Source organism: Rhinolophus hipposideros (genome assembly GCF_964194185.1).
Source record: "Rhinolophus hipposideros genome assembly, chromosome: 16".
In the NCBI taxonomy this organism is placed as follows: Eukaryota; Metazoa; Chordata; class Mammalia; order Chiroptera; family Rhinolophidae; genus Rhinolophus; species Rhinolophus hipposideros.
Window position 1 is genome coordinate 57828570 of NC_138062.1, and position 25501 is coordinate 57854070.

A 25501-nucleotide genomic window follows, 5' to 3' on the forward strand; every position below is an offset into this window, starting at 1 on the left:
CCTGTCTACAGCCACCGGCACACCGAGTCCATGTGGGAGGAAGTCCCGGCAAGTATGTCAACCAAGGGGATCCTGTGCCCACTCTCCACCCCCCAGGGGACACAGGGCAAGGCTGTCACACCGGGGCTACTCCTGGCATTAAGTGGGTGGGGCCAGGGATGGCTACTCAGCCCCCCCACAGTGCCCAGGCCCCACACAGAGCAATTGGTACTTAAATGTCAGTAGTGCCCAGGGGGAGAGACCCTGTTCCAGAACAAAGACGAGCAGTATCTCCATCTACAATGAGTCAGATGTGAGGAGGCACCTTCCCTGGCTCTGTCCTCCTGCCCTCAGGGTGCAGGCAAAGGGTGGGGACGGACACAGAACACAGAAGATCGCCCAGCCCCTGTAGCTGGTTAAGTCCATTCCAACGAAGAGGCTTATTATTATTTTTCAATTAAAATAAAAGGGGATGGGGGTAGGAGATAAGTCGAGCATCACGTCGTCTCTAACCTAATAGGATAAAAATAATTCGTTTCTGGGCCTGCTCTGGGCCGTTGAGGAAATGGCCATAGCACCTGCGATTCTGCTGTTGTCGGAATTTTCCATCCTCTGGACAAAGACGAGGTTCCTCTTTTTTAAGTGGCCTTTTATCAGTTACACAAAGACGATGTGTTAACCCCGGTCCAGAGCCCTTTCGTGGGATTACCGTCACCCGCCCCCCACCCTGGAGCGAGGAAGGGAAACGTGCCGTCACAGGACTGGAAGGGCTAAAGCACGGCACCGGCTGATGACGATGCCGCATCCCCAGTCGACAATGCTGCTTTCACTTAATTACCGCCTGTAATTGGGAGTTGTAAAGATAAGATTAATTGAATCTGGTGGATGTTAAAAGTTTAATACATTGGAACGTGGTTCCTCTGTTATCGGCAAATGCAGACTGCAGGCCGCTGGCTGAGTGTTCAGGAGAGCAGCCCCCGGGGAGATTAGGAAGGACTCGAGGACGGGGACGGGAAGCAGGAGCCACGGGACTTCCAGGCTCCGATGCCCCAGAGCGAGCAGTGCCTCCCACAGCTTAGAACAAGAGCTTCATCACCAATGACGTGCCACGTCAGGCAAACCCCAAGGACATGGCAAGATGGAAACCTCCGTTTTCAACGGAAGTTGAGCACAACTGAGGCGTGCGTCCTTAACGCACAGAGCACGAAGACGCGCCGGCCAAAGAAAGAGGGGACAGTGGAGGCTCGGTCTCCACAGCTACCAGAGCACGCCTGAGTGCTGCCCCGCTCCCCATGCGAGGTGCGACTCCTGCACTGTGGGCCGCAGGTTCCCACAGGCCCTTTGGGTGCCCTGGGCGGCCTCCCAACAAGGACTGACATTTGCCCCCGGAGAGAAGTCCCCAGAACCTGTGTGGGGGGGTCCCACCCAGGGCCCCCAGGAGCCTGGTACATGGTCATCTCATGACATGGTACATGTCACCCAGGGTCATGCCACCAGGTCGAGACATCCCTGTCTCTCAGGCTTGGCTCTGGGAGGAGAAGAAAAGGAAAGGAAAGGAGGAGGGAAGCTACTCCAGGGTTTGTGAGTTTGTCTGCTCACCGTGGACCGAGGCAGGGGGCAGCAGTCTGGACATTAGTGAGCAGTTCTCAGGGCTGTAAACGGACACGGTTTACTGGTCGCACTGGGCACACAGGGGCAGTTTGTCTCGCAACCCAGGAGATCCATCCCTATCACAAGGTCACACCTCAAGGCCCAAATGCTTTGACTGCCTGAGACCCCAGGGGGCCTCCCTCTGGACAGGGCAGCCCTGGTCACCAGGGCGGCAGAAGGTTCTTGCATGGTTTCCTCAGACAGAAGGCCTCCGGGTGCTCTGCCTGGCCCATTCCGAGTCCCCATTCATCTCAGGACTGGGCCCAGGTGACACCCAGCCGCTCTCCCTCCTCCAGCTTAGCCCAGGGCCACTCAGAACCTCCCCCAGCTGCCTCCGCCCGCTGCCAGCACGAGTGTTCCTCTCCAGCAAGAGGGTGCCCCTCGCGCCCTGTTACACATCAGCTCCCGTGCCTCACCAGGGCTGGCCAGACATCCTTAGTCAACATGCTCCCCACCGGGACGAGGCAGTGCCTGGCGGATGCTCCTGGGCAGTAACCTGACTCCAGGCCAGTGCTAGGAAATGGACGACTGCAGCCCAGCACACACGTACAGGTGGAAGAATCTGGAGCCGTCAGGAGAAAGGAACCGGGCACAGTGGGAGGGAGAACACAGCAGGGGGCTTCAGAGGTACAGAGAAATGGGGAGAGGCTGCAAGAGGGACAGGCTGCCTTGCAGGGTCGCCCAGGTTTCTCGGGCCACAGCCCCAACCGCGCCTATGGGAGTCGGCTCTAAGGCAGTGGCCTCGGACAGACACAGCAGGCACCTCTGAGGGGACATGGTGGGCCACCACTGCGACACTCAACACGTCCTGGCCCTGACGCTAGCCAGGCCCGAGTCGCCCCTCTGGGACTTTGTCCAGGGCTGTCCCCTACTCACAGGCATCTTTAGCTCCATATTTAAAGGCCCTCCCTACTGTCTCTGCTTTGGAAGGTTTTACACAAAGTGCTTCTGGTTGACTCCAAACCAGAAAGTCGCGGAAAAGTCGGTTCGTTTCTCCAGCCAGCACAGTATCCCTGGCAACCAGTCCAGGTGACCCTGCAGGGAGGGGCTGCACAGGACTGGACAGGCTCCATTACTTGGGGTTAGTGTGATGGAATCGCTGAGGAAGCCGAGGCACAAACCTGGGCACGTGTGTCAGACGCGCCTGTCGGAGAGGTAGTCATCTGTGAACATCAGGGGCTTCGGGGAGAAAATAGCACGTTTTCATATGAGGTATAAGGCTTGCGCGATGCGATGGGAAAGGCAAGAGCCCCGAGAACTGAGCCCCCACATGGGAAAAGCCCTGACGCTGATGACACAATTACAGTCCCGCAGATTCACAGTTCCAAGTGACCCACCAACCCACAGGAAGGACAGGAGGGATAGAGGGAGGGAGGGAGGGAGGGAGGGAGAGAGGGAGGGAGGGAAGGGAAAGGGAGGGGGGAGGGAGGGAGGGAGGGAGGGAGGGAGGGAGAGAAGGAGGGAGGGAAGGGAAAGGGAGGGAGGGAGGGAGGGAGGGAGGGAGGGAGGGAGGGAGAGAGGGAGGGAGGGAAGAGGCCCGCCAAAGACGTCCTTCAGGCACTAGAACAGTAAGCTGCCATACATCCTGGTCTGAGGCGAGACAAGCTGGGCCAGCCCCAGGAAGATGGGTGTCCCCAATCTCCTACGCCTCCAGGTTTCTTCTTTCACACTTCAAGGTATTTAGGGTAGTGACTGCACCCCTCCCAATCACAGCCACCCCAAAAACAGGCAAAGCTGAAACCCACAAACCCGCCCACGGGGAGAGAGCAGAGGCCTGGGCCCACTCATGCAGGGCCAGATCCAGAGTGGCAAGTGACTCTGTCTGAGACCCCCAGCCTGAGGAGGGGTCAGCGTGAGTCTGACCTGTTTACTGGAGGGTCAGGAACATACTGGAAAGACTAGATAAGGAGAGGAGTGCCTTTCCTGTTTCAACACTGAGGCCAAAGGATGGGACGCCTCACCGGGCCCTGCTGGAGCCAGGCTTGAGCCCAGGCTGGTGGCTCAGGGACAACTCAGGGCCCTGGACCTCCGGGGGCTTCCACCTGCACAGGTCATGACCGACTCCATGGGTACAATAAAGAAGCTCCCGGACTTGTGACACCAAGTACATCATGGGTACTGGATGTGCGGTAGACTTGGTCCAGTGGCCAGGTGGCTTTTGATGGACCTGGGTGACTAAACAGAAACGTGTCCTCTGTGGGCAGGGCTGCTCGCCTCAGCTAGGGGACAGGCCGCCTTCATTTTACCCACGCGGCCCAGGGAAGTCTCCTGTCCGCTGCGAATGCTATTAATAGTGTCATTTTCTCGGTGTTTTGTTTATTCCCCTGGAATGGCTTGATGGATGTGAATAATTATCAGACTATAAAAGCCAGCAAATGTGCTACTTTCTATCGCTCTAAATCATCAAACAAATAAAGTGTGAAACAGCATTTTTGAATATAATTTTCCCCTCTAATGGCTTAGAATTATTATCAAGAACAATGAAAATAAATAAGCAAATGCCTTGTGAGTTAAAAATTAAATGAGTGTGTCAGGAAGAGGAACACAGAACGTCTTGGAGAGCAGGGACCTGCTCAAAAGCCATTAGTTATGAGGACGGCGACAGGGCTTCAGGCTGCACAGGCACCCACCTGGCCTCTCAGACTGGACTCCCGCCATCCCTGGATCCACCAGGAGTCGGTACCTGAGTCACCTCCTTGGGTGGGGGACGTGATACCCCAGAGGAGGGCTGCCCTGGGATGCGTGCACCATGGTACCTGGTACCCATGAGCCCAGCTGAACCCCAGCAGCCCCGGGATCCTCTGTGTCATTGCCGTAGGACAGCCATACAAGACCCCAGAAAGCGAGGCAGGTGGGGTGCCTCTCCCGGGCCGTGGACAGATAATGCCAAAGGGGTAGCTGCCTCCGACCAACAAAAAACCCCGTGGTCACGTAGCAATTCCTCAGGTGGAGGAACATGAAACCAGTGGAAGAACTCCCACTCACCCACAGGCCCACTGGCGAGGCTGGCCAGTTGCCCCTCATTTCCTCACACCTGCCGGCCACCCTGAGCTACAGGGCCACCACAGGTGGTCTGGTTCCCTTGTGAGAACAGCAGCATTCCCATGGTAACGAGGTACTTGTCGGCACCCTGTCCTGCCTGCTGCAAGGTTAATGAGACTTGATGGGGGCCAGACTCTCAAGTAAGAGCTCTAAATCCCGAACCACCCATCCTCGCAAGGCCCCTCGGCCTCTGCCAGGGACTGTCTTGCTCAGAATGGGGAGTTGCAACACCACAACACTGACTTTCTTCCCCCAAGACTCATGCAAATCTGTGGGTCGAAACAGTACCTGGAGTTTTTCCAGTGCCCAGCCTAACAGCTTCTAGTACTAGCACGAGGCTCCCCACAGTTAGGTACCGGGGATAAGAAAGCTCATCTTCCCGCCCTTCCTCTCTGCTGAGGAATGTGTGCCAAGAGCAGGGGTCCAGCCAGGAGCCCTTTGGAAATACCAGTCCAGCCCAACGTCAGTTGGAGGGAGGCTGTGGAAGTTAATTTCACAGTGTCTGTACAAGGCCTGGGCAGGCAGGCCCCTCGCTGTTTAACATACTATAATTACAGAAAAAGAAACAAGGAGGCTGAGTCCACTGGAAGTGCACGGCCCACCTGGCGGCGGCATGGCACGAGCAAACCATCTCCACAAGCCCAAGAGGCCCTGCCAGGGCTCTGCGTGCTGGGCAGACACTAAGCCTAATTACTCAGTCCTCAGACACAGAGCTCCACTGCACTGCAGCCATGACCGCTCACCTGCGGTCAGCGGGCGGGTTCCCACACACTGCAGCTAGGCCTGGAGGGGCCCAGCCGAGTGACCCAAGCACAGAAAGGTCGCCAAGAGCCCTCAGCAGCTGACGTACCACCTCTGAGCTGGGGAGAGCTGAGCTGGGCCAACGCGGCCTCACTGCTCCATGCGACTGCACAGTGACGCAGAAGCACCCAGAGACAGTCACAAGTGGTCACCCCTGATGTGATGGCCACTGAGACCGGCCATGTCAGCTGATCTACTGAAATGTCTGAACACTTCAGGTGACTTCTATGCATGGCATTTTATGTGTGGTATGTAAGTGATTCCTCAATAAAGCTGTGAAACACTCCCCAGCCCCAGGACGCAGGAATGGTGAGCCACAGTCCCCCCCACGTACTAGGCTCAGTGCCACAGAGGCACTTGGCTCTTTAGTGTCTTTTAAGCCTTGGACCAAGGCATCCACCAGGTTAATACAAGCCCCATCAGACAAACCAGAGACCCTGATGAGACCAGCTCACAGATGCCAGAAAAGGCACCAGGCCCTGGCAGTTTTACTGAGAGTCTTAGTAAACCTTCCCACTAAGAGACAGTGCACATTTATACTACCAAGCAGGCTGGAGGTTCAGATGTTACAACTTATTTTATGACCCTGGCATATTTCTGAATTAATTAATGAGTGGGAAACCCTGTCAGCAACACAGGAGAAGGACACACAGGAAAATAACAGGCCAGTCTCACACAGCTACAAAAGTCCTAATAAAATATCAGCAAATCAGACCAAGACGGGTTTACCCCCAGGCTGGCAAAGATAGTCCAGCATGTAAAAATCTATATACAATTCCAAACCATTCAGGATAAAAATTCTTAGCCAAGTAGGACCAAGAGAGACCTTACCACAGTCACACTTCATGGTGGGGTAGGAGGCAGGCAAACTGCCCGTTATCACAGCCACTCAACAGCATTATACTGAAGACACTAGCCAATGTAATAAGTCAAGAAAAAGATAAAAGGGGAGTAACAACTAGAAAGGAAGAGACAAACTTTTTTCTTTTTTTCCATCTTCTACTTGGAAAACTAAGAGAACAAGCCAGTAAACTACAGAACAAAACAGTCCAGCGTGTGCACAACAAAATAAATAAAAATCAAGGCTCAGACAGCCAGGCTTCCTCTGTACCAGAAACATTCACAGTGACTATAAAACCCACTAAGGTGAACCCTGCCCTTGCCTGGGGTCGAAAAGCAGGAATTCCTCACCACAAATGCGGTCAAGCATAAGCCACATAAGCCGCATAAGCCGCTGGGTGTGTCCTTGCCACTCATGAAATCACAGAGTCGGCCCTAGGAGGACTGAGCTGCCAGGTGACATGATCACTCAGTGCCTCTGTCCAGAGCAGGAAAGGGCAACAAACTTACCTGTGATCAAGTCCTTCAGTAAACTGAGCAAGGTGACTGATGACTGGTTGTGACAATAGCGCTGAATGACTTCCGAATGCAAAGGTGGTGGGGTCATTACATTGGGTATGCGCAGGATGGCCTTATCATTATGGTTGAAACGTGAAAGAAGCATTGCTAATAGTCACCAGGATGGCAGGGGTAAACAGGACAAGTGGTCACCCCATGTACGGTCTGGCAAAATAAGTCAGAAAAAACACTTGGCAGATAGGCCTGCCCTTGAAACGAGAAAGCAGGTCCAAAGGCCTGGATAGACAGATGACCCTGGAACCACCAAGACACCTGGGGGTCCCCATGCCCCACAGGGCCGGGGAGAAAGGAGAGGCGAAAGCCCTTTCCTAAACATTCAGGAGCAAAATGGAAGTGTGTTTCCAAGCCCCTGAGCAGAAGGCATGTGTGTAGAAGCTGGGGGGTAGGGTACGTCTGTGCAGCACCATTCAGTCACCGCTACACAAAGGAGCTCCGCCTGGGCTGCAAAGCTCCCTCCCTGAGAGAATGACTGAAATGGGCTGACAGCAAATGGATGCCGGCACAATTTATCAGGAAATCCCATCTTAACTTCCGAGAAGCCTCGCTCTGTGGGGAGGCAGCCTCCCTCATTTGTTCCCTACGCTAGGCCCCTTTATGCGACAGATGTGAACACTTGCCGGGGAGATAGGATCAGCCCAGGACCAGGGTGGCTTGTTCCCAGGAAGGAACCTTATTGAGCCACAGTGGTTTTATCTTTAATGGATCGTTCTCCAGGACAACAGAGGGTGGAATTCGGTATCTCACACCAGCAGTGTCAATGATTTGAAATAATGACATTTTTATTGAAACCTACACACAAGATAAACAGAGTCCTGGGAGCATCTGCTCAGATAAAGTGGGGCGTCTCGCACATGGTGACTGGCGGGGGAGTTGCCAGCTGACCGGCCGCCAGTGGGACAGAAAGGTGCGCTGCAGGTGGGAGGGAACACCGGGGGCCCTGAGGGGCTGGGGAGAAGGTTCTTAATGCCCTGGGCACTGGGGTGGCTCCCAGGTCTGAGCTGCACGCAGAGCCTCCCCAGGAATCAGGGGTGGGCTGGCACCCTGGAGGTCCCACGGCTGCAGGGCGCAGCTTCAGGGGAGCGGGAGCTGGCTGCACATACTGTCGTCCCACTTTAATTAAGGAACAGGCTCTACAAGGCGAGTGGTGTGGAGCCTGCAATTAGTCGCTGAATTGGAGGCGTCTGATCTCCACCCCGCCCCGATTTATTATAGGCCCATGAATTATTTGTATGTGACAGGACTGACAGTGCCAAGTCACGTGCGTGCTTCTTGACGTTTTTGAAGCTGTGTGTGGGGGGGTCTTTCTCAGGTGAGCTTCTGAAAGGCAGGCAGAGGTGACGGAGCATCTAGGAAAGGGCCTATGCTGCCAGCATGGGGGAGACCAATTTGTGGGACATGGTGCAAGTGGGAACTCAGTGCCATTTACAAAGACTTCAATCTCCTGCTTGTAGAACTACCCTGAATTTCTGCTTATAAAATAATGAGGGGACAGCCTCCTGTTGTGCTTGCACCTCGTGGCCACCAAGGCTGACACTCCCACCACCGCCAAACAACTCCTCCAGTGGCGTGTGTGCTGGGGGGGGGCTGGGGGGGACACCCTTAATTTATTCCTGTTGAAACACACAGGACGGTCTGAACTGGAAAGAGAGAGGATAGGTCTACGGAGCGGACAGGAGTATCTGAAGGGACAGGGGCTGCTGGCTCCAGAGAAAAAGATCTTAATTTCCACTGGTCTGGAGTGGAGGGGAATTAAGACAGGCCGATGTCAGCCACCCCTAACACATGCCAGCGTGAGCCTGGGACATGGGGACAAGCTGGTTGGGACCTGGGAGAGTGGCTGGAGTTCAGCTCTCTGCAGGTTGAGAGCAGTTGGGCCACCTTCAATATGGGAGTCTCTGGGTCTGTTAAAATGACTTCTGATTAGAGTTTCTGGGCGGGAATTCCCGCCTGTCGTTCTCAGGAATTTTTTTCACTTTTCTATTCCCGAATCCCGAGAAAAGTTGGTTGGGAAATCGGGAAAATCGGCTCCTTGAACCCAGGTGGTTGGTAGTATCGGCTGTCACTTTGTGGAAACAATTCATTGTGGAGAACAGAAAACAGTTTATATCTCGGGATTCGGGAACGGGAAAGTGAACAACATTCCTGAGAACAGGCGGGAATTCCTGCCTGGAAATCCTACTTCTGATGTCATTGATATGTGTGCACTCATTGTCACACAGATGCCCAGGGCCTGCTGACCAGGAAGACAGGCTATGGGCTCTTCCCGGCCCCCCAGAGGTAGCCCTGGGTGTCTCTGACCTGTCCTCTAACTAGGGGACTAGATTTGGAGGGCATGAGGGTTACACCGTCTTTACCAATTGGCCCTGTGACCCCAGGGGTTCCAGCGTCCATGTGTGTAAGACCATCTGGGTTTCAGACTACTGGCCCCAAGGCAAAGGCCAAAGGGCACTCAAGGTCACTCTCAGGCTGCTCTGGGCCCTGGTACTTTGGAAGGGCTAAGCTCACGTGCAAGCTAAGTTGGCTCAGCTTTGCTCAGCTTGCAATCAGGCAGGAGAGAGCAGACAGATCAAGCCTTGTGGTAAGCTGCTGAACAAGGGCCATCAGCTTATCCTAGCAATGCAGCCACCTCTGGTCCCATCCTGAACCTGGCCACGAGGGCGCCCCTCTCCTGCTGCTGTGCCAACGAGGGAAGAAGTACATTCACCGCCAGATTTTTAAAAAACAAAACAGACTTCCTCTACTCACAGACTTGCAGGCTCTCCCTTCTGAGGAGCTGAAATCTGCTGGAGCAACCTTACTAACACGAAAGAAATTTGCCATGGAAACCAGACCCTGCAAACAGAACCCAAATTGCTGATGGCTTGGCTAGAGTGACAGGTAGGGGGTAAACCACTCTGGACCAGGAGGCCCTTTTCTGCAGCAGAAAGCCCCTGCCCCTTGGGGGATGCCACAGACCCTCCCTAGCCCCACTCCCACCCCCACCCAACAGCTTGAATCAACTCCTCATGGAAACACTGCCTGTGGGAGGATCTCCAGATGGGGATTAATGTTCAGCGATGACATTTCAAACAGAAGAACCAACAGTTTCCATAGTGGTGGGCAGGGAAAGGCTTCTACTCCTTGCCTGGCACACTCCAGCCCAGAACCAGGAATGCGGGGGCCAGGAGGCTGCCCTGAACCGAAAACCCTGCAGCCTCACAGTAGCACCAGCCAGTGAGGAGCATTGCCGGGCCAACTCTAAAGCGCCCTGTTTGAACAAAGGACTCTAAAATGAAGGGCCATCTGTTCCTGCCAGACCAAGCCAGCGGGGCTGTGTGATGGCCAGCGACGCCTGTGGCCACGGCCACAAGTTAACAGACGGACAAGAGATGACACATCCACGTGTATGGGCCGGCGACCAGACAGCAGAGGGCTAACCATCCCCGACCGACCCCCACCCCCATGCCTAGGCCCTGGGCCTTCCCGCCCTTGCTAACTCTGCGTCCTGGCCAGAGGAACCTTACCTGAATACCACTTCAGTGCAGTAGCTCCCTAGCTTGGGAACCTTCTAGACTCCCTGCTCCTGGTCCAGCTGCCTGCCCCTCCATGGGCTGCCCTGCTCCCTCTCCTTCGCAAGCCTCATCCCTGCGGCTTCCTTGCCTGCATCTCAAGGGCTCCTGTGCTGCCTGGCTTGGCCCTGCTGTGGGGGAGAGGGATTCAGCCACTCCATAGGCTCCGATTCTGAAAGATGACATCTGTCCTCGAGTGGGCCCAGGATTTGAGCCGACCTGTCTCCTTCTACAACCTGGAAACCACCTTTGTTCAACACCAAGGCGGTGGCAAAGCTATGGCTCCCTTCTCCTCCTGGACACAGGGTCAGACTACGTTTCCCAGCCTCTCTTGCTGTAAGGTGTGGCCATGTGACCAGGCACTGGCCAATGAGATGTGGGCAGATGCCATGGGCGCTGCCACCCATGCCTGTCCATCAAAGCTTCCTGAACACTCCCTCCCTCTTGCCCTACCTGCACACCTACGCCCTGTGTGACCTGGAGGCCATGTGTGGAAGTTGGCAGAGCCTCTGCGCGCCTGGGACCTCACATTCCTGCATCATCTCCTCCATCTCCCACAAGAACCTGCCACCTCTATTTCAGCTAGCGGAGTGTGATTCAGTGATCGTTTTACGGGCCCTGTAAACAAAGGGATCCTTCTCTTGCACACCTTCAAGTTTGGACCACTTTTGCCCCCTGGGACTTACCTGGCCGACAAGCCGGAGTGAGTGTCTGGCCAGCACCTGCCACCCCTCCTGATTCACAGAAAGATGCTTCAAGGGACAGGGCGGAGCAGTGTCTAGGGACGCGGCCCGGCCAACAACCTGGTCCGAGCTGCAGTCCCATCACTTTCAGGCTCTGTGGCCGCCAGCCAGTGTCTGCACCCCATCTGTGGTGGAGGACCGTATGGGGCCACAGACAAGCATGAGTGACTCCAAGCACCGACTGGCACACAGCAAGCAGCAAAGTGGCCGTTCCTATTGTTGTTTCTCATCATATACTCATGTGCAGTAATGGACTTCTTACACAGTGGCAGGTAAAAAACGACTTGTCTTTTGCAGAAGCCACAAGCTGGAAACAACCCAAATGTCCATCAACAGTGAACAGATAAACAGATGGAGAAACATACAACAGAAAACTCTACAGCCATGAAAATGAATAAACTATCGTCACACATAACAGGGATGAATGCAAGATACAAATGGGTCCATCTGTATGGAGTTCGAATCTGGCCAACAGTCAACTGCCCAGGGACACAGGCACGAGCAGAAAACTGAAACAGAGCAGCAGTGACACCAGCACCATCTAAGTCAGGAGGATGGTCGTCAGCTCTGGGTAGGGAGAAGGTCTCGAAGGAAGGGGGCACCAGTAGGACGTAAGGGAGAAGGTGCTTTTCCTGACATCATGGGGACGAAACGGGGTTGACTGTAGAGCCACTTGACAAACTACATAAATATATTATGCTTTAGGTACATACATATTTTGTACACTTTTCTGTACCATGTTATGTTTAACGTAAAAAAAAGTTTACCAAAAAGGGAGTACACCATGACAGGCAGAGTTCTCAGGTGCCCCAGGGGCTCACACACCTGCTCTCAGCGCTGTAGTGAGGGTGGTTTGCTGTTATAATTGAGGTCCCAGTAAACCTTCAAATAGGGAGACAACGCTGGTGGGCCTGGCCTAAGCAGGTGAGCCCTTGAGCAGGACAGTCCCCTCCCTCAGGTCAGAGCTGCCACGTGTGAGATGGAGGGGACATGTGGCGAGGCCTGAGAGCGGCCTCCAGGTGCTGACAGCAGCCCCAGGTTGACAGCCAGTGAGGACGCGAGGACCTGTCTCTGCAACGACCTGAGTAAGCCTGGACGTGGGCCGTGCCCAGAACGCCCCGATGAGGACTTCAGCCGCTGAGCCCTGAGCTGACGCACAGAAGTGTGAGCTACTCAATGCAGGCCATACATCTGGGTCAATGTGTAACAGAGCAACAGAAAAGTCAAACCGCCCAACTTGAGAAAAGGAGAAAAGACAGAGATCAAAAATGTCTGGCAGAGAAGAGATCCAGGACGGCAGAGTAAACGCTGTGCTTGCCTCATCCCGTGAACACATCAGAATTACAACTAAATTATAGCACAATGAACCTGGAGAACCATCTGAAGTCTAGCTGAACAGAACTTTTATAACAAAGGAAGCCAGGTCGAGACTGGCAGGAGGGGCAGAGACCTGAAACGGGCCAGCCCCAAACCTCCATGTGGTGGATGAAAATTGGGAGGGATATCTCCGCCACAGAGGTTCCCTACCACAGAGGCGCAAGGGACCCCAGCCCCACCCCAGGATCCCCAGCCTGGAGTACTGGTGCCAGGAAGAGGAGCCCCCACATCTGGCTGTGAAAAACAGTGGGGATTCCAACCGTCTGGGTGAGATGGAAGGAAGGCTGGTGGAAATCCAGGCATCCTCTTAAAGGGCCCGCACACAGACTTGCTCAAAGGCACTCACCCTGGGCTCCAGTGGAGGGACAGTGACTTGGGGGCATCGGAGACATATGGGGGGAGAGGAGTGGCAGACTGAGGTGTGTGGGTTCTGGGCAAAGGCTGGAAGATAGTTACCAGCCTATCTGTGTGGGGTCCTGCTCCCATGCAGCCCGTGGGTGGGCACCATCTTTCCTGTCTTGAGCCCTCTCCCATGCCCATGGATAAATCTGAATCTAAATTCTAGTGAGCTCCACTTGCTCCACTGAGCCCCCAACATATCCAACTCCATATCACAAAAGGTTTATCAGCAACTGAACCTTACGGGAGCTGGCAGGTGGCAGCTGGCCTCAGCGTGTCTTGGCTTTTTGCGAAGCTACCCCAGACCACTGGAGGCCTCTCCCACATGCCTCCAGGTACAGCACAGGCAGACACCACCTGTGGATCGCTCTGTAGCTCCTACCAGGTAGTCCCCAACCTGTCACAGGCAGTGGCTGACCTGGGCCTGCACCAGAGCCCCTCCCAAGAGGCCCCAGAACCAACATACTTGGAGGGTGGCTTCATACCACAGCAGAGCACTGCCCAATTAGTCCCACAAGTAGCACACCCAAAGGGCAGTCTCAACAGGTACTAGAGCGTATTGGGGCAAATCCCACTCTGTGGGGTAAGCCCCTGCACAGCAGCCCGTAAGCTGTGCACGTGGCCAAACCCCACAGCCAATCAGCCTGAGGGCAATCCCACCCACGTAGTGCCAATAACAATCAAGGCTCAATTATAATAGGAGGGCACACACAACCCACACAAGGGCCACTCCTGGACCACCCAGCACAGGGGATGAGGGACACTGTACAACTGGGCTGCACAGGGCACCTACTACATAATGCCACCTGGCAAGACTGGTAGACGTAGCAAACCTACCTAATACATAGAAACAAACACAGAGAGGCAGCCAAAATGAGGAAACAAAGAAATATATCTCAAGTGAAAAAACAGGAAGAAACTCCAGAGAAAGAACTAAATGAAACGGAGGCAAGCAACCTACCAGAGACAGAGTTCAAAACCCTCTTTATAAGGATGCTCAAGGAACTTAGTGAGAATCTCAACAAAGAGACAGCAAGCATAAAAAAGGACAGAGAAACCATAAAAAGAACCAGCCAGAAGTGACAAACACAATAACTGAAATAAAGAATGCACTAGAAGGAATCACCACCAGATTAGAGGAAGCAAAGGATCAAATCAACGATTTGGAAGACAAGGTTGCACAAAACACCCAATCAGAACAGCAAAAGTTAAAAAAAAATGAGGGTAGTTTAAGAGACCTCTGGGACAACATCAAGCATAACAACATTCGTTATCACACAGGTACCAGGAGAAGAGAGAAAACAAGGGATTGAGAACAGATTTGAAGATACAATGACTGAAAACTTTCCTAACTTAGTGAAGGAAATAGGCATACCATCTTTCTCCGAAAGTAAGACCTAGCTGGACAATCAGCTCTAATGTCTCTTTTGGAGCAAAAATTAATATAAGACCCGGTATATTATCATATCATATCATATCATATCATATATCATATCATATCATATATCATATATCATATCATATATCTGTATTATAGAAGACCCAGTCTTACATTACAATAAAATAAGACTGGGTCTTATATTAATTTTGCTCCAAAAGATGCATTAGACCTGACTGTCTGGCTAGGTCTTATTTTCAGAGAAACACAGTACAAGCCCAGGAAGCACAGAATCCCAAACAAGACGAGCCCAAACAGGCCCACACCAAGATACATGACACTTAAAATGGTAAAGGTTAAAGACAAAGAGAGAATCCTAACAGCAGCAAGAGAAAGGCAACTAGTAACTTATAAGGGAGCCACAAGGGATTGTAGGAAGGGATTGTGGCCTTGTAGGCCAGAAGGGATTGGAAGGAAATATTCAAAGTGATGAAAAGCAAGAAGCTATAACCAAGACCAATACACCCAGCAATGCTATCATTTAAAATCAAAGGACAGATAAAAAGCTTCCCAGACAAGAAAAAACTAAAGAAGTTTATCACTACTAAACCAGCATTACAAAGAATGTTAGAAGGACTGCTTTAAGATTAAAAAAAAAAGAAGAAAATGGCAATAACTACGTACCTATCAATGATTACTTTCAACATAAATGGATTAAATGTTCCAATCAAAAGACATAGGAAGGGTTAATGGATAAGAAAACAAAGCCCTTACATATGCTGCCTACAAGAGACTCACTTCAGATTGAAAGACACACACAAACTGAAAGTAAAGGGATGGAAAACAATTGTCTCATGAAAATGGAAATGGGAAAAGAAAAAAAAGCTGGGGTAGCAGTACTTATACCAGACAAAATAAACTTTAAAACAAAGGCTATAACAAGACAAAGAGGACCCAGTAATCCCACTTCAGGGTATTTACCTGAAGAAACCCAGAATGCTACTTCAAGAAGACCTGTGCCTCCATATGTTCATTGCAGCAGTGTTTACAATGGCCAAGATGTGGAGGCAGCCTGGTGTCCATCGATGGAAGAGCGGATAAAGAGGAGGTGGTACATATATACAATGGAATACTGCTCAGCCAGGGAAGGGAATGGCTTCTTGCCATCTGTGGCGGCATGGATGGACCTGGAGGGTGTTGTGCTGAGTGGAGTATGTCAGACAGAGAAAGACAGGTGCAATGTGATTTTGCTTGTATGTGGAATCTAAAGAACAAAACAAACAAACGAAACAGAAACACACCCATAGATACAGAGAACATTTTGATAGTTTCCATATGGGAGGTGAGGTTGGGGATGGGTGAAAGGGTGAAGGTTTTACGAAGTACAAATTGGTTGGTACACAGTAGTCATGGGGCTGTAGGGTACAGCACAAGAAACATAGTTAATCATATTGTAATAACTATATATGGTGTCAGATGGGTACTAGATTTGTTGGGGTGATAGATGGGAGGGGGTTGGGGGCAGGATGAAAAAGGTGAAGACATTAAGAAGTACAAATTGGTAGTTACAAAATGGTCATGGGGATGTAAAGTACAGCACAGGGGATACAATTAGTAATACAGTAATAAGTATGCACAGTGCCAGGCGGGTACTAGACCACTGCTTAAATTATACAAATGTCTAACCACTATGCTGGACATTTGAAAATAACATAAAATAAAATTGAATGTTAACTATAACTGAGAATTTAAGAAAAAGCGGGGAAGGAGAAGAGGAAAAGGCCCGCATTCCCGGGTATGAAACAATGAGTCGTGGGGATGTAGGTACAGCAGGGGATCCAGTCACACTATTGTGACAGCTGGGACGGTGTCACATGGCTGCTGCACTTAGCATGGCGATCCCTCCCTCAGTATATAAATGTTGACTAACTACGGTGTACACCTGAAACTGATATAATGTAGCATGTTAGCTATACTTTTTAATAAAAATCTTAAAAATAAATAAATACATTGCCCCCCCCCCAAAAAAAAACCACTATCTGACAGAAGTATGCCAGAAGGCTCACATCTGTCCAATTTGGGTACTGGGCGCACAGCTATTCTGTTAATTACTCTCTTTCCTCCTCTGATACTTGTTTTAAAAGAGCACACTTCAAAGAGAACAGCATGGAGAGGGCAGAGTGTGACTACAGTGGAGAAACCTGGCCACACACTCAGCCAGGGGTTCAAGGTCAACGTCAACAGTGGTAGGTCATGTGGCAGCACGATCCTGGATGTGATGGGATGAGGAGGGACCCTCACCTCAGGGTCTTCCTCCCAAAACCCATCACCCCATCTAACCTGAGAAACAGACCAGACAAAACCCAATTTAGGGACCTTTTACAAAATCCCTGACCAGTCCTCCTGAAAATTGTCAAAGTCACCAAAAACAAGGAAAGTCTGCGAAACTGTCACAGCCCAGGGGAGCCTAAGATGTGACAATTAAATGTCATGTGGGCTCCTGGATAGAGTCCTGGGACAGAGAAAAGATATTAAGGAAAATGGAGGAAATCTGAATATAGTACGGACCGTCGTTAGTAAGAATGTGTTAGTATTAGTTCATTAATTGCGACAAATGTACCAGGCTAATGTAAGATCCTAAGAAAACCAGGTGTGAGGCACACGGAAAATGTCTGTACTACCATTTTCAGCTTTTCTGTAAACCTAAAACAGTTCTAGAAAATAAAATCTTTTTGAAAATAGAGAGAAAGAACACCACCAAAATAGTAGGTAAACAGACAAGCCTGTGACACCTAAGAAACAAGGAAACAGGAAACCTTGTGGTTGGTCGTTTGCGTTGGGCTCTCCCAGCCCCAGTCCGTCCTGGGCCCTCCCGCCCTGAACAAGAAGCCAATTCCCCAATTCCACCAGTTGCAATGACACCCGGCTGTCCAGGCTCATGGCATAGCAACAGCTGGTCTGGATACCAGAAGCCCCTCCCCACCCGTCGTAGTGCCCCCTTCCCCCGCCACCACCACCAATCTCACTGGCTCTGGAGGGGAGCACATGGCGAGACTTTCCCTAGCAGAAGGCTGACCTTCCCATGCTGAGCAGATGCTACAATCACTTTACGTTTCCTGAACAAACACCAGCTGTGTCTGTCCCCACTGTGTCTGTCCCCAACTGCGACACGCGAGCTGCCAGACCGCAGGGACAGATCTCCCCAGAGTGGGAGCCCCCGGGTGAGTGTCCCTAAAAGCACTGGGTTTCCTGGGTGCCCCGCTCTACCTGAGTGGCACAGGACACGTGTTCGCACGTGACCCAGCAACCAGGCTAACAGAGTTCTGTGTGGGTAAGGCTGGCGAGAAGCAAGTCAGGCGAATGGGGGAATCTGGTTCAAAGCAGGCGGTGCCACGCTACAAAATTCTCCCAAACTGCCCACTGCCGTACCCACCACAGTGACTATGACGCAATCCTACTCTCCTAGTCCCATGGCACTTTACGGCCCAGTTTGGGACTCAACGGTCTCTCCAGCATCGGGAGCTAATTTTTCAAACACCAAAACCAACTCTCAGCTTCAGATTTGTTGCACAACCTGACAAGCAGAAAGCCGGGGCCAGTGGCATCAGGGATGGCAGCACGGCTCTGACAAGAGCGAGGCTGAGGGCTGGCTGAGGAGGACCGGGGCTGGGGTGGCACGGCTGTCTCTCCCAGAAGCTCCCAGAAGCGTGCTCCGGCCCTCCTGGTGGCAGCATAAACCACTCATCCCAGCCCTGCAGCAGTGCCGCGATCCAAGTGCCAGGGCGCATGGCTGCAACACCTGACTAGCCTGGGTTCTCAGCGGCTGCGTGGCTGAGTCGGCACACTCACGCGACCAGTGCACACCTGCACACTCGCGGGTCACCAAGCACCACGGTTTGGGGGCTCTGAGAGCCCCAGGATGCAGGACTTGCATTCTGCAGCCAGGAAACCTGCGCTGATCACGCCGACACACACTCGGGCTCACTGGAGGGAAGCAGCGGGCACGCAGAGCGGGCACGAGTGGAATAAAGGACAGACAGCTCTGATACCGTGGCCTCGGTCCCCAGCAAAAGACTCTGGAAAGATGATCAAGAAGGCGCTCCCTGCCTCCCCACGGCCTCGCAGCAACACGCAGCCGAGATTCGAGCCCACCACCAGTGGGTCCCGCTCGCTGCCATCCCGGCCTATTTGGGAAAATCGCCGTCTTCTCACAGAAGGAGGTTCCTTCTGCAGAGAGCGGACTGGCCCCCACCATCATAAAACCTCTTGATGACCTGTTCCAGGCAAGGCGGTGTGGGCCGAGGGCAGCCACTGTGATGTAAGCCTCCTGGGGGAGCACAAGCACCCCACAAGCTGACTCAGATACAAAGTGATCCCCGATGCTGCCTTATTTGTCATCTTGTAATAAACAGGGATCCCGACACCTCCCTTCTCTGTGGCGATGTGCTCTCAGGAGATTTCTGCTCTAAAACACCTTCTTTGTTGCTGTATTTCCGTCACTTTATCTCAGGACCCGGGGCTGAGGAAAGAGAAGCCTGGCAGTTTCCCCGGGCCTGTTAACAAGGTACAAATCAGACGGCCTTCTGTCATCCCGGTGGGCCTTTTCCATCTGCCCCCAGGGGCCACAGCAACACCAACTCTGGAGGCCCAAATGGGGGTTTGGCCAGCCTGGGGTGAGCAAAGAGAGGAGGGAACATGTATATCTTGCTCTCACATCTTAAAGCGGTGACAGGGCGTGGTGTTGGGAAGCTGAGTTATTAAAACTACCCTGGTGAAGCTGTCAGGCCCTCCCGGTCTCAGTGCCAAGCCCTCTCTGCCACCACGGATCTCTCGGGATCCCGCTCGCGAGGCATCTGGGAGGAGTGAGTGACCCTTGAGGAGGGGCTGTGCCTGAGTCAGGGAGTAGGGACACCCTGGGGCCCACCACCCTGGACTCTCGAGAGGCCATGAAGCTGCACGTGGCCAACAGACGCAAACCAGGCCTCCTCCAGGCGGGAGCTCTCTACCAGAGGTCTTTGGGGCTGCTGCCTGGGGCCACTTCCCTCGGCTCAATCACCCACCCCAGACTTCCCAGCCCCACAGCCGAGGGACAAAGGCCCTGGAGGGCCTGGGCCGGGCACTGTGGTCCAGCAGCGCCATCTACAGCCAGCCAGGGAGGGATTGGTCAGTACGGCAGGGAGTGCAGCTACCAAGTAGACTGATACTGCTTTGCGTGGACCTGCAGGGGGGTCCCCAGAGGCCAGGCAGGCAGGCAGGCAGCCCAGGGGCAAGGGGGCAGCCCAGCAGCTCCCCTCCCCCCAAAGAGCCTTGCCCTGCCTCGCTGGCAACAGACCCACCAATCCTGGGCCCAGGACGTCCACCGTCTCATCCAAACTGCAGTCAGAGAGCAGGTCACACGGGAGTCAGCCAGCGCACTCATGCTTCCTCCTTGTGCCTCAAGGCAGGGAGCACATGTCCTCCAATGCACACGTGCGCACACGCTCAGGCATGCACGCACAAGTACACGAGCACACATGCACACGCGAGTGCAGTGCACACACATGCACTCACGTGCACATACACACCTCCAGAGTACCAAGCGCAGGCAGAGACAGCTGTGCCCACTGGAGTCAAGTTTCCCGGCAGCAAAAGAAACACTGAAACTCCCCTGAGCAAAATGCCAAAGAAAAACTCTAGGCGCAACTGAATCAAAGGGAAAAATTCTCTGCGCCCCTGGGAGCCTCCATCAGGCTTCCGAAAGGTCAGACAAGGGGTGGAGCTTGAGAGCATCTCCCAGGCTCCCCGGCTCCCCTCCACCAGCCCTACACAGAAAGACTGACTCTTTCCACACCAGGACCGTCGGCGAGCAAGTGGGAACTCCACACCCTTATGTGGGCATAATCAGTCCCCTACCCCCACTCAGGGACGCTGACGCCACGACTTGGAAAGCTGTACGGCAAGCAAAGCAAAGCAGGAGGGCTGGAGTTGCTGAGGAAGCCAAGACGTGCTGCAGCCCGGGGCCTCGGGGCCCTACTGCCACGCCCCACCCCCACCCGGGGGGCATCCTCCACCAGGCACATCCCCTCCTGAGGGGAAACAGGCGTCTCCACGTGCTCCAAGCAAGTACAACCAGAGTTGGGAGAAAGAGGAGGGCAGGCTGGGGCGACCTGCCCCATCCCTTGTTGATGTTCCTTCAGCTAAAACACATGCGCCCTGGCCTCAGCCACTAGGAGGGGCTCTTGTCTCATTCGCGGCACTTAAAATACAGAGAGGAAACCCCACGACTGGACAGCCCTGCCTGCATCCCAGCTGTCAGTGCAGCAGCCCACAGGCGGCCCCGGTGCCCAGGGTGTGGCGTCTAGACACCCATCCTTCCTGCCACCGCCACCGCCGCCGCCATGCAGCTGCCCACCTCCGACCTTCACAGCGGCCTCAGGCCCTGCAGGCCACCCACTCAAGTCGGCCTCACCCTCGCAGGCTACCAGCCCCCAAGTCTTCCTGTGGGTCGGGGGCAGCAGGGTCCCGCAAAGCCTTTGCCAGCCCCCGATTGGCACACAGGCACACAGAACACGCCACAGGGCACCTTCCCCCACCCTGGGGGGCAGGCCCGAACACAGTGAGGTCCAGGGACCAACCCCTTGCGACACAGGCAGTGTGCACCAGAATACCTGTGCTCCCTTATTCGGGGTGCACAGCACACCCCAACTGGTCCAGAAGTGCCCGGGCAGACCAGCACTGACCAGAGCCCAGTGCTCTCCAGTGCCAGCCTGGAACGGTTTGCTGGGGACACCACGGCCGAGCAGGAGGGAGGACAGGAGGTGGCAGGTACTGCGTGTGGCGATACTGCTAGAAACACCGTTAGCGCTACATCTAAGAAACAGTGTAAAACAACACATGGTAGGTGTGTCCCACACAGAGTTCATATTTCTGGTCACACACCTGTGAGCCGATGAGGCCTGGGACCCACAGGGGCCAAACCAGGTGGCAGATGTCCAAGGGAAGGCTGTTGGGCAGCGTGGCCCTGGGACAGACCGTGGGGATATCACCTCCAGCTAACCCCCCCACACACACAGGCTTCGGGGCAGGCGTCTAGCCTAGGATGGCAGGTTCTACGGGCACGGCCTCCGGTCATGGCCCCCGGCTGCCCCACCACCCAGACACCACCCCGCAGGGCCATCCCTGCCGATGCCCACGCCCGCCCACCTTTCCAGCCTCAATGACCACCTGGGCGGCAGGAAGACCAATCGGGGCCGAGTACAAGTGCCGGGTCTATTTTCAATCCCTATCTCAAAAGGGATTTTGAAACACTCAAACGCTTCAGATATTCTTAGCTTCGCTGCCTGAGAGCACCACATAATGCTGGCCTTTCGAAGCAAATTCCATGCTTTTATCGACACCAGGCTGTTCACGTCACGTTGACACACAAATCACACTACCAAAGTAGCAACAGACCCAGAAAGGCTTCATAAAACGCTGTAAACCTGAGGATGTCGACACTTTAAAAAAAGTGCTACCGAAATACTCCAAAATGGTTGCAATTAAGCCACTGCAGACGCAAGAGAAGCAGTATAATTAGGGAGACAGACGTGTGAATACAATCTGCCGGAGAACATTCCCCCGCCCCCCGCAAAGGCCCAGGGGAGGGGCAGAGCAGGCACTAGTTTCCCAAGGGGTTGCCGAGTGGCTCCCTGAGCCCCCAGCCCAGGGATGAGAGGGCACCTCCCACACCCCCCCAGGCTGGTGTCTGGGTAGGCCCCGTGACAGGGCACAGTCAGAAGGACCGGCTCCCGTGGGGATGGCGCCGGCTCCACGACGGAACCTCAGTGCACCAGGGCTCCGAGAGGTTGAGGGGTCATTGTGGTCTACTGTGGTCTGAGCACCCAGGTCTCCTGATACTCATCAAGCCCCTCTCTATGCCAGGCCCCTGCGGGTGGCTGGGGGCACAGAGGAAAGCTGCCCTCCCGGGGCCCACGGCTTTGTGGGGAGACACTGATGCCAACACCCCACCCAGGTCCTGAGGAGAGAGTGGGAAGGGTACCCGGCATGACAAGCAGGCTGAGCTGGTCAGGCAGGGAGCAGGAGCTTGGCAGGGAGGGCAGCCGGGCCCTGCAGCCGGACCTACACAGCCGCACTGTGAGAAGCCCCTTTTCACTGGCCACACTCAGTCAGTGAGGGACCCCCACATGCAGTCCCACCCCCTTCAGCAGCAGCAACCAAGACCAACGTCAAGACACCTTGCAGAACATTCTTTCCCTCAGAGAACACTGCTGTGTCCAGCACTAGCCCTGCTCACTGCTTCCCCAGTGCTCTCGGGAAGATCGTGGGAAAGGGTGGAGGTAGGGGGGTGGGTGGACACCAGAGGTGCCCCAAGCAAAGCAGGGGTGCAGCGTGGGACAGCCGGGGGCTGTCCTCAGGGGCTGCAGCCTGGAGAGCACTAGTGTTGGCGACAGGAGGTGGTCCTGCCCCATCACCCAGGGAGGGGACGGCTGTCCCCTCACGTTCCCAGGGGCCCGTCCCATGACCGGCTCTCAGGGATCTTTCAGCACGTTCTCATGCCTCACCTCCCTCAAAGCCTTTCCACCACCCTTACCCCAGCCGCTTCTCTGTGGCCCCCACCCTCTCTTGACCGGAAGGTTTCCACGCCGGGCTCCCCAATGCCACTTCCTATGGCAACCTCCCTGAGACCAGCGCCTTCCCTGGGTACCCTCACTGCCCAGTGCTGGACCACGTGGCCCCAGAACACACTTCGCACCCAGGGCCATGTCTGAGAGCTCAACCTGCCCTCTACCAACATGTGCCAGGACTCAGCACTGGCTTCTATCTTTTTTATTGCTTAAAGGAAAAGGTGGGTTTTTCTCTCCTTGAGGTCTCTCTGTCCGGCAGACCCCAACCGAAACCAGCTGAGCGGGGTCTGAGCGGAGCAGAGGCAGCATGCCCACCACCGCCCACGCCCCGGCGGAGTCCCCGTTCTCCTGCTGTGGCTCCCTACAGGCCCTGGGATGATCACGGGTGGGTTGTGGAGTCTAAAAAGCATGAAAGAATCGGAAATTTCCACCACGTGCAGGCAACTGACAGCCTGTGGGGAAGGGCAGGGCCGCCATCTAGTGGCCCTCAGGGGAACTGCGCCTGGCTGGACTAGGACGTGGTGGCCAAGGACAGACACGGGAAAATCTGGCCTGTCACCAGCTCACACCACGAAGCATAGTCCAGGCCAGCGAGCAGGGCCCAGCACGCAGTACCCACACACACATATACACAAAACATACATTCACATACATGTACTCACACACACACACACACACTCCCTTACACACTCACACATATACACACTCACATGTACTCTCACACTCACACATAAACACTCATGACCCAGCCTGTGGATCTGGATGCGGAGCCAGAAGGCTGTTCGTGGGCACACAGCCCTCACGGCCCACGGGGAGCACGCAGACTGCTGGGAAGGCAGATCCACTCCCCCCCCAAGCTGCTCTCCCGGGCGCCACCCTCCTGCCTGCAGGTGTGGACCTGGGGCAGAGCACCGCCCCTCTCCTCCAGGCCTGGACTGGGGCCTCCATGGAGTCACAGCCCAGCCTTGCCATGGAGAGAGGAGGGGAGGAGCGGGGTGGCTGCACTGCCACGGGGACCTCCTGGGCAGCACTGGGACAGCACCACTGACCAGGACACAGCTCTGCCCGGCGCTCAGGACCACTTGCAAGTGTGAGATTTAGGCCTTCAGTAAACGGGCATCACCAACCTTCAATCTTTTCAAATTCATCCCAAAAGGCAAAAATACCTACTAGCCTGGAGGTTTCAACAATCAAGGGCTGATACAAAGCCACAAAATGCCACCAAAGGAGAGAAGTGGACTGAAAACAAGAAGCTCACGGAACTGTAGCACAGCTCAGAGGCCAGAGGGCCCAGGGCCAGCAGGAAAACGGCCCCGAAGACATCCCGGTCCTCGCCCTGCGACCCGTGGACATGTCACCTCACAAGGTAAAGGGACTTTGCAGGTGGGATTAAGTCATCCAGAGATGGGGACGACCCTGAATTCCCTGAGAGTGGGCACCGTGTCATCACAGGGTCCTCATAAGAGGGAGGCAGGAGGCTCAGTCAGAGACATAGAAGAGGCTGCCCTGCTGGCTGTGGCGATGGAGGAGAGGCCATGAGCCAGGGACCCGGTGCCTCTAGAAGCTGGAAAAGGCCAGAAACGGTTCTCCTGGGACCTCTGGAAGGACCGGCCCTGCTCACACCTGAACTGTAGCCCCTGAACTGAGTCAGACTTCTGGAATGTGAGAGAATAAATGTGTGCATGTTAAGCCAGGAGGCTGTGGTCACGTGTTACAGCTGCCCTGGGACACTCACACAAATGCCCCTACTGTACCTGTCCCCAATGCCTGTCTGAGCAGGAACCGTCCTGCCCAATCAGAGGTAAGGCGACCATGGTCACAGAGCACAGAGCAGGACAGGGAGGCCTGCCTTCCCACCCACAGCTCCTTCTGGCTTCCAGGCCCTCCGCTCAGAGCTCCTGCTCCCTCCCCCCTCAGCAAAGGGCTCTGGGAGGTCCCAGCGACTTAAAGGGGCTGAGGTGGCCCTCCGTCCGTGCCTGTGGGCACAGGCTCAACAGCTCGAGGGGCAGCTCTCAGTTGGGACACCAACACAAGGGAGCTTTGGCCAGCGTCTGCCGGGGTCCCCAGCTGTGCTGTGACCCCGTCCCCCACTGCCCCGAGTTCACGTGGCTGAGGTCCTGAGGGCCACAGTCTGCTCCCAGGCCTCCTGCTTCCCCTCCCAGCCCTCTGAGCTGTGATGATTCTTATGACAATAGAACCTTCTAAGACAGCTGGGGAGAGGCAGCGAGATGCAAGGCCCCCGGCTCAGAAGTCTCAGCTGGAAACAGACAGTGAACAAACAGAGGCAGCTGCTGCCTGGCCTGCCAGCAGAGGCTGGATGTAAGGGGAGTGCTCAGCTGAGATTCCAGAGCATGGAACGTACTGGCCGTGCAACCCAGCTTGCAGGGCCCAGTGCTTGAGAATGGGCTTCAGGCCAGCACCTGCAAACCAGCAAGGGACCCCCAGGCAGCAGGGGCCTACTGCTAATCCCACCCCCCAACTTCGAGGCAAGGAGCTTCAGTGCTCAAGGCCACCCCATCCCCAGGCCCGTGTTCCTGGAAGAGACCCCAGTACAACAGCCAA

General features: G+C 54.6%; 1 protein-coding gene across 3 annotated transcripts in view; it reads right to left on the bottom strand.

Annotated features, from left to right (window-relative positions):
- The window catches only part of KDM4B (lysine demethylase 4B), a 134487-nt gene that overhangs the window by 60277 nt on the left and 48709 nt on the right, over nucleotides 1-25501 (bottom strand). The window lies entirely within an intron of this gene.